The sequence below is a fragment of the Triticum aestivum genome, chromosome 4A (assembly GCF_018294505.1).
Source record: "Triticum aestivum cultivar Chinese Spring chromosome 4A, IWGSC CS RefSeq v2.1, whole genome shotgun sequence".
Taxonomy (NCBI): Eukaryota; Viridiplantae; Streptophyta; class Magnoliopsida; order Poales; family Poaceae; genus Triticum; species Triticum aestivum.
In genome coordinates this window covers 294908754-294926495 of record NC_057803.1, presented here as the reverse complement: position 1 = coordinate 294926495, position 17742 = coordinate 294908754, and positions in this window count along the sequence as shown.

Below are 17742 nucleotides of genomic sequence, written 5' to 3'. Positions count from 1 at the left end.
TTTAACCTGGCAATTGCTCCGCACACGGTTCAACTAAATGAGTATGTGCGATCCACATCGGAAAGCATACGTCAATCCTTGCGGAACCATTGGTGATACACAACATACCGCAAATGATTTGTAGCACTACTACGTGTGCGCAGGTTCTCCGGAACCGTTTGTGATATCGTGTTATCGCACACGAGAACTGGGAGTAAACCGTGCCCAATACAAAATACAATCCCAGTCGTAATTTTTTCCAGTAAACGTGTGGGATCCCAAATGAAAATCACACGTCACTCTTGCGGCAACCGTCGGTGATACCCAACAAATCACAAACGGTCTGCAACACTTGTATGTGTGTGAAGGGGCTCCTCAACCGTTTGTGATAGAACATTATCGCAGGCGGTAATTGTTGGCAAATGTGTGCGATAGAGTCTAGCATGGCAGACGGGTTATGCAAAAAACTCGTGTGCGATGGGGCACAAATCGCATACAGTTCATATGTTGGCTCGTGTGCCTTACATACTGTTTCCCAAACGGTTCATTACGACAGACCGTATGGTTTCACTGCGTCATTAGAAACACTTAATCACCGATACCACACATGCGAAAGAATTTAGTGTGTGGTGCATCACACACGATTACATTTTGGAAGGCCTCTGGATCACTGCTCCATATCCTCGACGGTTTCTAGGTCGTGTGGGAAGGACACCCTATCGCACACACTCACTTGGCGACGGTTCCAAATGCCGTCGCGGAAAGGGGTTAAAACCCGTTTGTTTAGGACCGACGCGCACCAGTGTTCCTAGAGCTAAAGATATTGAGAATGCTGAAACAGATGATATTTCTGAAACTGGTGAAATTATTGAAACTGAACACTTTGAAACACCTATTAGACCTAGCACTCCTAGATATCAACTGCCTGATATACCTGAGGGTTATGTTATGGATGGAGAGGTAGCTTGGGACTTTCTTTCTTGCTTGTAAAGATATAGAGTATCTTAAGAAATTACTAGTCAAGTTGAAAGAAAAACATTTGAATGCTAGAATAAAATATGATCCCAAGTTTGCTACTTCACCTACCTTTGTTATTGATAAGGATTATGAATTCTCTGTCGATCCTGTGTTAATTACTTTGGCTGAAACTGATTCTTTCCATGGTTATGAAACTAAAACTATTGTGGAACATCTTACTAAATTAAATGATATAGCCACCCTATTTGCTCACAAGGAAAAAATTTGCTATTACTATATTCTTAAGTTGTTTCCTTTATCATTAAAGGGTGATGCTAAGATATGGTTGAATTCTCTTGCTCCTAGTTGTGTGTGGTCCCCCGGATATGATTTATTACATCTTTGAAAAAAAATTCCTGCTCATAAGAAACAAGCTGCTTAAAAGGAAACATTAAACTTTGTGCAAATTGAAGAAGATACTCTCCCACAAGCTTGGGGGGGAGGGGGCTTCTCCAACTACATAATGCTTTGCCTGATTATCTTCTCTTGAAAAATGAAATACTTGATATCTTTTATAATGGACAAACTGATGCTTCTAGGGACCACCTAGATAGTTGTGATGGTTGTGTTTTCAAGGAACGAACTATTGAAAAAGCTGAAGAACTACTGAATAATATATTAAGTAATGATAATGATTGGACTCTTCTTGAGCCACCTCCTAAGCTAACTCCGAAGAATATGGGTATTCTATTTCTCAGTCCCGAACATATGCAAGAGGCAAAGAAATCTATGAAAGAAAAAGGTATTAAAGCTGAAAATGTTTAGAATTTACCACCTATTGAAGAAATACATGGTCTTAATACCCCGACACAGGTAGTAGAGGTAAAATTCTGTCTATAGATTTGATGAAGGTGATATTCCTTATACTAAATCTGCTAGTCAATGCTTGGATGAATTTGATAACTTTATTGTTAAACAATAAAACTTCAATGCATATGTTAGTAGACAATTGAAACTAAATGCTTATATGATTCAACACTTGAGTGACTATATGTCTAGAACTGTTAATGATCTCAAGGTTGTTAGTAAACATGCTTCCATGGTAAAAACTCAAGTAGAACAAGTTCTTAAGGCACAAAATGATTTTCTTAATGAGATGAACAATAAAAATAATGATCATGTTGTTAGAGTTATGACTAGAGGCAGTAAAATGACTCACGAACCCTTGTATCCTGAAGGCCATCATATGAGAAATGAACAAGAATCTCTAAGAATTAATACTGATGCACCTAGTCCTTCTAGTAATAAAAAGAAAAAGAATGATTTAGGACTTTGCATGATTCTACTCAACCTATTATAGACACACCTGAGAATCCAAATGATATTTCTATTTCTGATGGTGAAACACAATCTGGTGTTGAATGTAAACCTAATAATAATGATAATGATGATGTTCATGTTGATGCTCAACCGAGTAATGATAATGATTTGGAGATAGAACCTGCTGTACATCTTGATAACCCACAACCTAAGAATAAAAGATATGATTAGAGTGTGACGCCCCAAGACTGGTGCTCCAGACGCCTTCCATGTTTTTCTTTGTCCCCGTTTGTTTTATTTGTTTATTGCATTGCATCATGGCATCATTTGCATTGCATCATGTCATCTTGCAACATTTAAAAAAAACTCAACTAAATAAACCGTATGGATCTTCGATCCATTTAAATTGAGGGAATTCACATGGTGAAATTCTCTTTAAAACATACCAAAGTCTCCTACTATTATTAGGGAGCTATTATAAAATATTCCATTAACTTGGAATCACCCATAACACAATTGCACTACACTTCAACTCTTCTTTTATCCGACTCAACTTCGTATCCTTCCTTTTTGACCTTTTAAGTTAAATTGCAAATTGAGTTCCAATTTTAATTTCGCCATAAATGTTCCAAATCTGCTCATAAATCACATCTAACGTGTGGGATCATCTCCTCAGATCTCAGCCCATTTAGAGTCCTTTTGAATGGGTTTCAAAATTCAAACAGGTTGAATTAAATTCAACATGTGTGAATCTATTTTTCTCCAAATATCCTCTTGTTATTTTATATAAATTCCTCACATTTTTGTGAGTCCATGAAAAAAGACCCTTGCCAAATCCCCATTCTTCACCCCTCTTTCCTTTTTCTTCCACTTCTCTGTTTCTTCTTTTTTTTGCAGAGAGAGAGAGAGTTGTGCCAGCCAGCCAGTTTGGCCTAGACAACTTGGGCCTCCTAGCAGGCTGGCCCACTTAAAACCCCTCACCTAACCCTCTAACCCTAGCTTCATAGCCCGATCCCCTGCACCCCTCCTCCTCGTTCCTCCTCTCGCCACCTCCCGCACATGCACTACATCGCCAGGGAAAGGAGCTCCCCAGCACGCGCGCGCCCCTCTCTTCGATCACCCGCGCTCCCCAGCACGCACAGCAGCAGCACAGATCGGCAAGCCCTGTTGCCTCCCGACGCTCTAGCCCCGCCGCAAGCCCCTGCACCGCGTCGCCGTACTGCCGCCAGCCGGTCGCCTGCTACCCCGGCACCCGCGTCCGACCTCTCCAGTCGCATGCTCCCGGTCTTCCTTCCTTGCCGGGCCTCCTCTGCTTCTCCTCATGCGCGAGCTGCACCCCGCCGAGCCACCCGGTGCCCTCCTCCGTACCTTGACATCGTCCAGCGACCTTGCCTCCACCTCGTCGTCCCTCCTTCTCCGGCTCGCCTCCCTTGGTGCCATGCTGTCTGGTGAGTCCAGGTCGCCACCGCGCATGTCTTGCTTCCTCCACGCCCTGTTCCCTTGTGCCGCCGAGCGTTGCCACTCTTCGGTAGCAAGTCCTCCACGTTTGGCTAGCGGGCCATGGCTTCTTGATTCCGAACTGCTTGCCTCTGTTTGGAGCTCTATCCATAGTTGCACCAGTGGCTCCGTGTTGCACAACCCTCGAAAGTAGGCCACCATGAGTTGCTTAGTTTCGTATCGCAGCCACTCCGAGTCCCTCAGTGGCCGTCACTCCTTCCGCAATGGTGAGCACCCGGAGCTCCAGGCCCGCAGCCCTGTTGCCTTCGATTGCGGTTGGTTTCTTTCGGCCATTTGGACACCGTCTTTGTTTTGCTGCCAAGTACCTGCTTGACCACCGAACCAGGACGCCAAGATCCCAAGTCCAAGACCCCCTCAAGTTCGACTACAGGAAATACCACCAAGTACCCCTTCAGATCGCCATGTTCGACTAGCATGTGTACCACTACCGTCACAAGAATCAAGACCAACATGTCCGAAGCCCCAAGTACCATGACGACCGACGAATAGTACCACTACCTCCTCCACCGACGACCCCATGGACATCAAGTTCCTCGCCGTGACCCGATCATCTACGGAGTGCGTACGACTACAAAACGTGTACCACTACCATCGACCCGCGAAGACCCCGTGGACGTCAAGTTCCTTGTCGTGACCCTGAACATCTACAGACATGAATGACTAGTTCCTCTTCGACTCATGAACCACTACTTCCACTACGACCGTCCCGAGAACGTGTACTTCCCCTACACCACATCAAACCCGATCCGCTTTGAAATCGCACGCTTCAAAGGTATAACCCCGAGTCGAACGCCGATGCGATGAACGAATGCATGTGTTGTACGACATGCATGTTTAGATGTTGTATCCGCCCGTGAACGTTAGTTGTTCCCTCGTTTGACACTGCCGTCGACCCGTGGGAACCCGGCATCCGGGATCACCCCACCATCCTTGCTTGACACACTCCCGCCACACTTCCTTTTACACCGGTATCTCAATCAAGTACCAGGAACCGATATGTTGCCGTAGCATCATTTTCGGATTCATTGTCATGGCACCCCTTTTGTTTCCGCCACGATGACAAATGCTTCATAATTTGCTCTTATCAACATTTTCATATAAATTGCAAAAAATTTGCAAATGTCATCCGCATCATGATAACAACATCAAGAATGTTTAAATTGTTGTTTGCTTAAATTGCTAGATGACATGTGAGGAGTTACCGGAATTGTTGTTTGATGTTTCCGGCCTCATTTGAACTTGCCTAAATAGTTAGTTTAATTATGCTTCACCTCTTTCCATGTTTAACAAAATTTAATATTGTCGGGTACATAACCGAGAGAGAACTAAATAAGTCATGTGGCGTTTCGTCAATATGTAACTTGTTGCATATTGAGCTGCACTTAATTTGTAGTATTGTTTGTTGCACTTTGCCTTGCCATGCCATGCCTCTTTAAACCGAACATGCATCATCCTTGGTTGTGCATCATGCCATGCTTATTTGATGGTTTTTTACCATGATGTTTGCTCCTTTCCGGTGTTGCTACTTCTTGTTAGTTCAGGTAACGTCGCGTTTGTGAGGATCCGTTCGACTACATCCATTTGTCTTCTTCATGGACTCGTTCTTCTTCCTTGCGGGATTTCAGGCAAGATGACCATACCCTCGAAATCACTTCTATCTTTGCTTGCTGGTTGTTCGCTCTATCACTATGTCGCGCTACCTACCACTTGTTATATCATGCCTCCCATATTGCCATGTGAAGCCTCTAACCCACCTTCCTAGCAAACCGTTGTTTGGCTAAGTTACCACTTTTTCTCAGCCCCTCTTATAGCGTTGTTAGTTGCATGTGAAGCTGAAGTTTGTTCCATGTTGGAACATGGATATGTTGGGATATCACAATATCTCTTATTTAAATTAATGCATCTATATACTTGGTAAAGGGTGGAAGGCTCACCCTTATGCCTGGTGTTTTGTTCCACTCTTGCCGCCCTAGTTTCCGTCATACCGGTGTTATGTTCCTTGATTTTGCGTTCCTTACACGGTTGGGTGTTATGGGAACCCCTTGACAGTTCTCCTTGAATAAAACTCCTACAGTAAGGCCCAACCTTGGTTTTACATTTGCCTAACAACCTATTACCCTTCCCTTGGGTCGGCCAACCCGAGGGTCATCTTTATTTTAACCCCCCGGGCCAGTGCTTCTCTAATTGTTGGTCCAAACCGGGCAGCCTGCGGGGCCACCTCGGGGCAACTTGAGGGCTTGTTTTACTCGTAGCTTGAGCTATCCGGTGTGCCCTGAGAGCAAGATATGTGCATCTTCTATCAGGATTGTTGGCACATCGGGAAGCTTTGCTGGTCTTGTTTTACCATTATCGAAATGTCTTGTAACCGGGATTCCGAGACTGATCGGGTCTTCCCAAGAGAAGGAATATCCTTCATTGACCGTGAGAGCTTGTGATGGGCTAAGTTGGGACACCCCTGCAGGGTTTAAACTTTCAAGAGCCGTGCCCGCGATTATGTGGCAGATGGGAATTTGTTAATGTCCGGTTGTAGAGAACTTTACACTTGACTTAATTAAAATGCATCAACCACGTGTGTAGCCGTGACAGTCTCTTTTCGGCGGAGTCCAGGAAGTGAACACGGGTTTGGAGTTATGTTTGAACGTAAGTAGTTTCAGGATCACTTCTTGATCACTTCTAGCTTCACGGCCGTTGCGTTGCTTCTCTTCTCCCTCTTATTTGCATATGTTAGCCACCATATATGCTTAGTGCTTGTTGCAGCTCCACCTCATTACCCTTCTCGTACCCATAAGCTTAAATAGTCTTGATCTCGCGGGTGTGAGATTGCTGAGTCCTCGTGACTCACGGATACTTCCATACAGTTGGAGGTGCCGAGGATACCAGTGCAGGTGACACAACCGAGCTCAAGTGGGACCTCGATGAAGATCTTGGTCATTGTTTTGTATCTTTTCTGGATGATCAGTAGTGGTGCCTAGTTGGGATGATCGGGGATCTAGCATTTGGGGTTGTGTTCCTTTATTTTGTTTCTGTAGTCGGACCTTTGATTCTATTTGGATGATGTATGAATTAATTTATGTATTTCATGAAGTGGCGATTGTAAGCCAACTCTTCATCCCATTGTTATTCAGTACATGGGATTGTGTGAAGATTACCCCTCTTGCGACAAACCTACCATGCGGCTATGCCTCTAAGTCGTGCCTCGACACGTGGGAGATATAGCCACATTATGGGTGTTACAAGTTGGTAATCAGAGCCATCCCCGGCTTAGGAGCCCACTGCTTGATCGAATCGCTGATGTTGTCGAGTCTAGAACAAAATGTTTTGAGTCTTGCCATTTTATTTAAATTCCTCTCCATGAAAAAAGACCCTTGCCAAATCCCCATTCCTAACCCCTCTTTCCTTTTTCTTTCAGTTCTCTGTTTTAATCTTTTTTTGTAGAGAGAGAGAGAGAGACTTGTGCCAGCCAGCCCAGTTCGGCCTAGACAACTTGGGCCTCCTAGCAGGCCGGCCCACTTAAAACCCCTCACCTAACCCTCTAACACTAGCTTCATAGCCCGATCCCCTGCACCCCTCCTCCACGTTCCTCCTTCCACCACCTCACGCACCTGCACTGCATCGCCAGGGAGAGGAGCTCCCCAGCACGCACGCGCCCCTCTCTTCGATCACCCCCGCTCCAGTCCCTCGTTCGATGCCCCAGCCTCCTCACGTGCAGCTGCAGCATAGATCGGCAAGCTCTGTCGCCTGCCGGCGCTCCAGCCCCGCCGCAAGCTCCTGCACCGCGTCGTCGGACTGCCGCCAGCTGTTCGCCTGCTTCCCCGGCACCCGCGTCCGACCTCTCCTATCGCCTCCTCCCGGTCTTCCTTCCTCGTCGGGCCTCCTCTGCTTCTCCTCGTGCGTGAGCTTCACCGCGCCGAGCCACCCGGCGCCCTGCTCTGTACCTCGACCTCGTCCAGCGACCTTGCCTCCACCTCATCATCCCTCCTTCTCCGGCTCGCCTCCCTTGGTGCCCTGCTGTCCGGCGAGTCCAGGTCGCCGTCACGCGTGTCTTGCTTCCTCCGTGCCCTGTTCCCTTCCGCCGCCGAGCATTGCCACTCTTCAGTAGCCAGTCCTCCACATTTGGCCAGCGGGCCATGGCTTCTTTATTCTGAACTACTCGCCTCTGTTTGGAGCTCAGTGCGTAATTGCACGAGTGGCTCTGTGTCGCACAACCCTCGAAAGTAGGCCACCATGAGCTTCTTAGTTTCGTATGGCAGCCACTCCAAGTCCCTCGGTGGCCGTCACTCCTTCCGCAATGGTGAGCATCCGGAGCTCTAGGCCCGCGGCCCTATTTCCTTGGGTTGCGGTTGGTTTCTTTCGGCCATTTGGACACCGTCTCTGTTTTGCTACCAAGTACCTGCTTGACCATCGAACCGGGACGCCAAGATCCCAAGTCCAATACCCCCTCAAGTTCAACTACAGGAAATACCACCAAGTACCCCTTCGGATCGCCATGTTCGACTACCATGTGTACCACTACCATCACAAGAATCGGGACCGACAAGTCCGAAGCCCCAAGTACCATGACGACTGATGAATAGTACCACTACCTCCTCTACCGACGAACCCAAGGACATCAAGTTCCTCGCCGTGACCCGATCATCTACGGAGTGCGTACGACTACGAAACATGTACCACTACCGTCGACCCACGAAGACCCCGTCGACGTCAAGTTCCTTGTCGTGACCCTGAACATCTATGGACATGAACGAATAGTTCCTCTTTGACTCGTGAACCACTACTTCCACTAGGACCGTCCCGATAAAGTCTACTTCCCCTACACCGCATCAAACCTGATCCGCTTTGAAAATGCACGCTTCGAAGGTATAACCCCGAGTCGAACGCCGATGCGATGAACGAATGCATGTGTTGTACGAGATGCATGTTTAGATGTTGTATCCGCCTGTGAACATTAGTTGTTCCCTCTTTTGACACCGCCGTCAACCCGTGGGAACCCGACATCCGGGATCACCCCACCATCCTTGCTTGACACACTCCCGCCACACTTCCTTTTGCACTGGTATCTCAATCGAGTACCAGGAACCGATATGTAGCCGTGGCATCATTTTCGGATTCGTTGCCATGGCACCCCTTTCATTTTTGCCACGATGCCAAATGCTTCATAACTTGATCTTATCAACATTTTCATATAAATTGCATAAAATTTTCAAATGTCATCCGCATCATGATACCAACATCAAGAATGTTTGAATTGTTGTTTGCTTAAATTGCTAAATGACATGTGAGGAGTTACCGGAATTGTTGTTTGATGTTCCTGGCCTCATTTGAACTTGCCTAAATAGTTAGTTTAATTATGCTTCACCTCTTGCCATGTTTAAAAACATTTAATATTGTTGGGTACATAACCAAGAGAGAGCTAAATAAGTCATATGGTGTTTCGTCAATATGCAACTCGTTGCATATTGAGCTCCACTTAATTTGTAGTATTGTTTGTTTCACTTTGCCTTGCCATGCCATGCCTCTTTAAACTGGACATGCATCATCCTTGGTTATGCATCATCCTTGGTTGTGCATCATGCCATGCTTATGTGATGGTTGTTTACCATGATGTTTGCACCTTTCCAGTGTTGCTTCTTCTTGTTAGTTCGGGTAACGTCGCATTTGTGAGGATCCGTTCGACTACGTCCGTTTGTCTTCTTCATGGACTCGTTCTTCTACCTTGCGGGATTCAGGCAAGATGGCCATACCCTCGAAATCACTTCTATCTTTGCTTGCTAGTTGTTTGCTCTATCGCTATGTCGCGCTACCTCCACTTGTTATATCATGCCTCCCATATTGCCATGTCAAGCCTCTAACCCACCTTCCTAGCAAACCGTTGTTTGGCTAAGTTACCGCTTTTGCTTAGCCCCTCTTATAGCGTTGTTAGTTGCAGGTGAAGCTGAAGATTGCTCCATGTTGGAACATGGATATGTTGGGATATCACAATATCTCTTATTTTAATTAATGCATCTATATACTTGGTAAAGGGTGGAAGGCTCGGCCTTATGCCTAGTGTCTTTTCCACTCTTGCCGCCCTTGTTTCCATTATACCGGTGTTATGTTCCTTGATTTTGCGTTCCTTACGCGGTTGGGTGTTATGGGAACCCCTTGATAGTTCGCCTTGAATGAAACTCCTCCAGCAAGGCCCAACCTTGGTTTTACATTTTTCCTAAGAACCTATTACCCTTCCCTTGGGTTGGCCAACCCGAGGGTCTTCTTTATTTTAACCCCCCGGGCCAGTGCTTCTCTAAGTGTTGGTCCGAACCGGGCAGCCTGTGGGGCCACCTCGGGGCAACTTGAGGGCTGGTTTTACTCGTAGCTTGACCTATCCGGTGTGCCCTGAGAACGAGATATGTGCAGCTCCTATCGAGATTGTCGGCACATCAGGCGGCTTTACTGGTCTTGTTTTACCATTGTTGAAATGTCTTGTAACCGAGATTCCGAGACTGATCGGGTCTTCCCGGGAGAAGGAATATCCTTCGTTGCCCGTGATAGCTTGTGATGGGCTAAGTTGGGACACCCCTGCAGGGTTTAAACTTTCAAAAGCCGTGCCCACGGTTATGTGGCAGATGGGAATTTGTTAATGTCTGGTTGTAGAGAACTTGACACTCGACTTAATTAAAATGCATCAACCGCGTGTGTAGCCGTGACAGTCTCTTTTCGGCGGAGTCCGGGAAGTGAACACAGTTTTGGAGTTATGTTTGAACGTAAGTAGTTTCAGGATCACTTCTTGATCACTTCTAGCTTCACGACTATTGCGTTGCTTCTCTTCTCGCTCTTATTTGCGTTTGTTAGCCACCATATATGCTTAGTGCTTGCTGCAGCTCCACCTCATTACCCTTCTCCTACCCATAAGCTTAAATAGTCTTGATCTCGCAGGTGTGAGATTGCTGAGTCCTCGTGACTCACAGATACTTCCAAACAGTTGCAGGTGCCGAGGATACCAGTGCAGGTGACGCAACTGAGCTCAAGCGGGAGCTTGATGAAGATCTTGGTCATTGTTTTGTGTCTTTTTTGGATGATCAGTAGTGGTGCCCAGTTGGGACGATCGGGGATCTAGCATTTGGGGTTGTCTTCCTTTATTTTGGTTCCGTAGTCAGACCTTTGATTGTATTTGGATGATGTATGAATTATTTATGTATTGTGTGAAGTGGTGATTGTAAGCCAACTCTTTATCCCTTTCTTATTCAGTACATGGGGTTGTGTGAAGATTACCCCTCTTGCGACAAACCTACCATGCGGCTATGCCTCTAAGTCGTGCCCCGACACGTGGGAGATATAGCCGCATTGTGGGTGTTACAAAAAGAGACTTCATTGCTAGGAAACATGGTAAGGAAAGGGAACCATTGGTTCAGAAACCCATGCCTTTTCCTCCTAAAGCTTCAAAGAATAAAGATGATGAAGAATTTGAGCGCTTTGTTGAAATGCTTAGACCTGTCTTTTTTCGTTTGCGTTTGACTGATATGCCGAAAATGTCTCCTTATGTTATGTATATGAAAGCTATTGTTACTAATAAAAGAAAGATACCTGAAGCTGAAATTTCGACCATGCTTGCTTATTATACATTTAATGGTGGAATACCAAAGAAACTAGGAGATCCAAGAATACCAACTATACCATGCTCCATTAAAAGGAACTATGTTAGAATTGCTTTATGTTATCTAGGAGCCGGTGTTAGTGTTATGCCTTTCTCTTTATATCGTAGACTTGATTTGAATAAGTTGACACCAACTGAAATCTCTTTGCAAATGGCTGATAAATCAACTGCTATACCCATCTCTTAACGGACTTTGTTATTCTTGATATACCCGAGGACGACAATATGTCAATCATCCTTGGTAGACCATTTTTGAATACTGCAGGGGTTGTTATTGATTTCAATAAAGGCAATGTCACTTTTCATGTTAATGGTAATGAACATACAATACAGTTTCCGAAGGAACAACCTCGAGTGAATAGTATCAACTCTATTGGAAAAAATTCAACAATTACTATTGGAGGTTTTGAATTCCCTATTCCTACCAACAGAAATAAATATGATATTCTTATTGTTGGGGACATGCATATCTCCGTTGAGGTAATCTAGTGCTATACGAAGATTCTCTATTTCATGTCATTCGGAAGAAGTTTGTTAATAAGACTTGATCAACCTTATTAATGGATTCCTTTTGATGAGCATGAGATGGATGAATTTTCTAAACACCACCTTTTGTACCCACCTTTTACTTTCTATCATTTAGAATTAATAAAATAGAAATACTATCATTTTATTGTTTTCTGAATTATCCTTGCAATAAGAAATGACCAAAAAATAAAAGTTCTTCAAATGCCCTGAAAATTTTATATGGATTTTTCTAGAATATTTGAATTTTTTTGGCACTGAACACACCCCAAGGGGTGCACATGTGAGCCACAAGCCCACAGGGCGCACACACCCCCTAGGCGCGCCTGGGTAGCTTGTGGGGCCCATGTAGGCCCCCTCACTTATTCCAGCCATCCATCTACTTCTTCTTCCTCATTAAAAAATCACACCATTGCTCAAACTAGTGTTCTTGCTCATCTTGCTGCTATTGTTGATCTCTTTGCTCGGAGCTCCTTTTCCAAAACAGTTTTAGGGGATTGTTCATCGGTATGTGAGTCCTCCAATGGTCCAATTAGTTTTTGTTCTGTGGTGACCATGTTCTTGAGCTTGCATGTCAAATTTATATGGTTCAAAGTAGTTTTGTTGCATGAAATAGCCTCTAGGTACTTATAGGTGTAGTAGCTATCAATTTTGTTGAGTCTGGTTCACTTTTATTTTGAGACACTAAAAACTTCAGAAATTTTCAGAGAAAAAGAGAACCATGAGGAGGTGGTTAAGGGGCTCATCTAGTCGAGATTCAGAGGACACTCCTAAGAAAAATCCCAAGTACAATCTTTTGCGTGCAACAGAGGTTTGGCCATGTGAATGGCCAAGTGATACATTCTTGAAGGAGACGGGAATTTACGAAGATTTCTATTTCTTGGCGGACAATGCCGGCATCATCCCCTTCCTCAAAGATAAGTTTGACCAATACCTCCTACTCACTAATACCTTCGTGCAGAATTTTCGCTTATATCCTAAGAAGGAACCGCCCATCGTAGAGTTTCATTTGTATGATGTGCCTAGGGAAATGACACTATATGATTTTTGCAATGCTTGCAAATTACCTTATGAGGGCTGTATCATGGAGCCACGTCCTAGAGACGTGGAGGATTTTCTTTTTGAAATAACTGTGGGGGAAGAGAGTGATGTGTTAGAGGCAAGAGTATCCAGTTTACATTTTTTCATTTTAGATTATTATTCATTATTTGTCGGGAGATGTCTGATAGGTCTGCGGGAGAGTGGAGGCCTTAGTGCACCTGATCTTGCTATTTTATGCCACTGACAGAACCTTTAGTTTGGGCGCTATGGATGCTCGACAGTTACACACAAACCGTCCGAAGGGTAGTATTTTTGGTGGTGTCTATGCCTCCCGCCTCTCAACACATTTTGAGATTCCTATTAGGCATGATGAGAAGGAGCACATGCTGCTACCCACTAAATATTTAGACTATGCTAGTATGGTAGCGCATGATTTTATTAACAAAGACAAGCACAAGCGACTCCTCTACAACTTAGTATTCAGCCAGGACACCGGTGAGCTTGTTACTTTGCCTGCACCTTCTTTGTTCGATATTTATTTAGGTAGGTACATTATTATGCCCGAGGACATCTACAAATTTTGGGTTCTTTCGCAACCCACAGCACCTCAGCCAGCACCAACACCTGAGCCATATTAGGAGCCTATTTATTAGTGGGAGCCACAGGAGCTCGTCAACCAGTGGAACCCTCAGGACCCTTCGTAGTATCCAAGAGAGGGTTATTTCCAGATTTGGCCATAGACCAACTTAGGCCAAAAGCCTAATCTTGGGGGAGTACGTCTTTCTCACCGACATTACATTCATGGTCACACATTCATTCCATTTGTCGGTGTTCATCCTTTTCCATTGTATTATCCATGTTAGATTATTTTTCTTGCTTTCTTCTTGTTTGTTTGAAAAAACTTTGATAAAAATCCAAAAATATTTCTCACTTCTTTTTTGTTTTTCTTTCTATTATAATTATTTGTAGTGTTAAAAGAAAACCCAAAAATATTTCTCGTTATTTGTAGTGTTAAAACCAAAAATATTTCTCGTTCTTCTTATGCTTGTTGGGAGCTTTCCAGTGTAAATAGTTTTTCTCGTTTTCGTTTTAATTTCTTCTAGAGAAAAACAAAAACTCAAAAAATATTTCAGTGTGTTTCTTTGAAATTCTTTTCTTTTCTTTGGGTCGTAAGGAGAAGACCACGATGAAAATGTTGAGTGGCGCTCATATACATTATTTTTTATCTAACAAAGAGCCCATATTACCTTGTCTTCTCCTTTGAATAAATGTTTGCAGATTCTAGCTTAGTCCAAAGTACGTGCACTCTTATTATTTTCACATCATCCGGTCGTGCAAGTGAAAGGCAATAATGACGATATTTCATGAAATGATTGAAATGAAGAAAAGCTGGTATGAACTCAACCAATTTTGTTTTTGTAAATATGATTAACTCATCGTTCTTGATTCAGCCTATTATGAATGAAACATGTTTGCAATGACAATTAGAGATTATAGTTATTCATGCCATGCTTAATTTGCTAGGAGTGTATAATGGTTTATCTTGTGTGCCAACATGCATTTAAAATGGTTATGATGTAGTTTGATGGGATGCTATCCTCTTCTGAATGATTCGAGTGGCTTGACATGGCACATGTTCACACATGTAGTTGAATCAAAAACATGTAGTTGATGGGATGCTATCCTCCACGATATTTATGTTCATGGCGATTTATATCCTACTAATGCTTGTATTCAATGTTGAATAACCTCAATGCATGTTTATGACCGTTGTCGCTCTCTAGTTGGTCGCTTTTCAATCTTTTTGCTAGCCTTCACTTGTACTAAGCAGGAATACTGCTTGTGCATCCACTTCCTTAAAACCAAAGTTGTTCCATATGCGTCCACCGTACCTACCTATATGCTGTATTTACCTGCTGTTCCAAGTAAATTTGCACGTGCCAAACTCTAAACCTTCAAATAATAATCTATTTTGTATGCCCTAATCGCTCATGTAGCGATTAGGGACTTCTAGTATCTTCCATGTTAGGTGGGTTATTCTCACGATGAGTGTTTATTCACTTGTCATTCACGAGAAAGTGGATGGTAATCGGGATGCCCAGTTCCATGATCAAAATCAAATCAAAATATAATAATGAAACAAAACTCCCCCAGGACTGTTGTTGGTATGGTCGGTACCCGTGGATTTGCTAGCCGTGCAGTGTGTTTGTTGGTGGAGGGCAAGTAAAACTTTAACATTCTGTTTGGGAACCGCCTATAATGTGTCTAGCATGGAAGATAGTGAGATATCTTGGTTGTTATGTTGACAATCAAAGCATGCCTCTCAAAATTATATTCTTCTTTGTTTCAAAAGATTCGAGCTCTGGCACCTATGCAAATCGATACTTCCCTCTACAAAGGTCCTATCTATTTACTTTTATTGCTGAGTCATCATCATCTTATTAAAAGCACCAGCTGGATAACACTATTGTCATTTATGTGCTTTGTTTTTACTCGATATTGAGTATGATTGTGACTAGATCTCTTTTGCCATGAATTATAATGTGTAGTTAGTGCTTGATCTTCATGTGTGCTCCGCGTTTATGTTTTGCGGTCTCAGAAAGGGCTAGCGAGATACATTTCTGTCATATTATATCATGATTGTTTTGAAAAAGTGTTGTCGTCGGAGATATCTTATTACTACTCGCTAGTTTGTTATCCCACTGATATGAGTAAATGTGAGACCTAAATGTTATTGCGAATATGGTTAGTTCATAATCTTTGCAGAGAACCTAAATATTGGCTAGACATATTTGCAACAACAAGATCAAACAGAGTTTGTAAAAGTTTTTCTTTGTCACTTTCAGTTTGTCAACTGAATTGCTTGAGGTCAAGCAATGGGTTAAGCTTGGGGGATTTGATACGTCTCCAGCGTATCTACTTTTGCAACCTCTTTTGCCCTTGTTTTGGACTCTAATTTGCATCATTTGAATGGAACTAACCCAGACTCACGCTGTTTTCAGCAGAATTGCCATGGTGTTATTTTTGTGCTCAAATAAAAGTTATCGGGTTGACCTGAAAATTTACAGAGAATATTTTTGGAATATAAAAAATATACTGGCGGAGAAAGATACCAGAGGGGAGCCACCTAGGAGCCACAAACCCCAGGGGCACGCCCCTAGATTGTGGGCCCCGAGGACTGTCTACAACCCTAACTCCAACTTCATATAGATCTATTCGCGAAGAAAAAAACCCAGCGAGAAAGATTTATTGCGTTTTACGATATGGAGCCGTCGCCACCTCCTGTTCTTCATCGACAGGGCTGATCTGGAGTTCGTTCGGGGCTCCAAAGGGTGGAATTCGTCGCCATCGTCATCATCAACCTTCCTCCATCACCAATTTCATGATGCTCACCGTCGTGAGTGAGTAATTCCATCATAGTCTTGCTGGACGGTGATGGATTGGATGACATTTATCATGTAATCGAGTTAGTTTTGTTAGGGTTTGATCCCTAGTATCCACTATGTTCCGAGATTGATGTTGCTATGACTTTGCTATGCTTAATGCTTGTCACTAGGGCCCGAGTGCCATGATTTCAGATCTGAACCTATCATGTTTTCAAGAATATATGTGTGTTCTTGATCCTATCTTGCAAGTTGTAGACACTTATTACGAGTTATGATCCGCATACCCCATGGTGACAATAATTGGGATTCTTTCCGGTGATTACCGTAGTTTGAGGAGTTCATCTATTCACTAAGTGCTAATACTTTGTTCCGGTTCTCTATTAAAAGGAGGCCTTAATATCCTTTAGTTTCCATTAGGACCCCGCTGCCACAGGATGGCAGGACAAAAGATGTCATGCAAGTTCTTTTCCATAAGCATGTATGATATACGGAATACATTCCTACATCATATTGATGAATTGGAGCTAGTTCTGTGTCACCCTAAGTTATGACTGCTACATGATGAATATCATCCAACACAATTATCATTGCCGATCCAATGCCTATGAGATTTTCACCTATTGATCTTTGCCAAGTAACTTTCGTTGCTACAATTGTTACAATTACTACAAAACTGCTACTGTTACTATTGCCACTGTTACCGTTACTATCATACTACTTTGCTACGAAACACTTTGCTGTAGATATTAAGTCTTCCTGGTGTGGTTGAATTGAAAATTCAACTACGAATACTCGTGAATATTATTTGGCTTCCCTTGTGTCGAATCAATAAATTTGGGTTGAATACTCTACCCTCAAAAACTATTGCGATCCCCTATACTTGTGGGTTATCGAGTTGCACCTTGTACGCACCTTTCCGGCAAGATGCATTGTAACTTGAGCCCCAAGGGTGGGGGCGTGCCCTACCCCCTGGGCGCGCCCCTGCCTTGTGGGCCCCCTAGCAGGCCTCCGGTGCCCATCTTCTACTATATTATGTGTTTTGACCTGGAAAAAAAATCAAAAGGAAGCTTTCGGGATGAAGCACCACCGTCTCGAGGCGGAACTTGGGCATAACCAATCTAGGGTTCCGGCGGAGCTGTTCTGCCGGGGAAACTTCCCACTGGGAGGGGGAAATCAAAGCCATCGTCATAACGAACGATCCTATCATCGAGAGGGGGCCAATCCCCATCAACATCTTGACCAAACCATCTCCTCTCAAACCTAGTTCATCTCTTGTATCTGGTCATTGTCTAAAAACCTCATATTGGTACCTGTGGGTTTCTAGTAGTGTTGATTACTCCTTGTAGTTGATGCTAGTTGGTTTATTCGGTGGTAGATAATATGTTT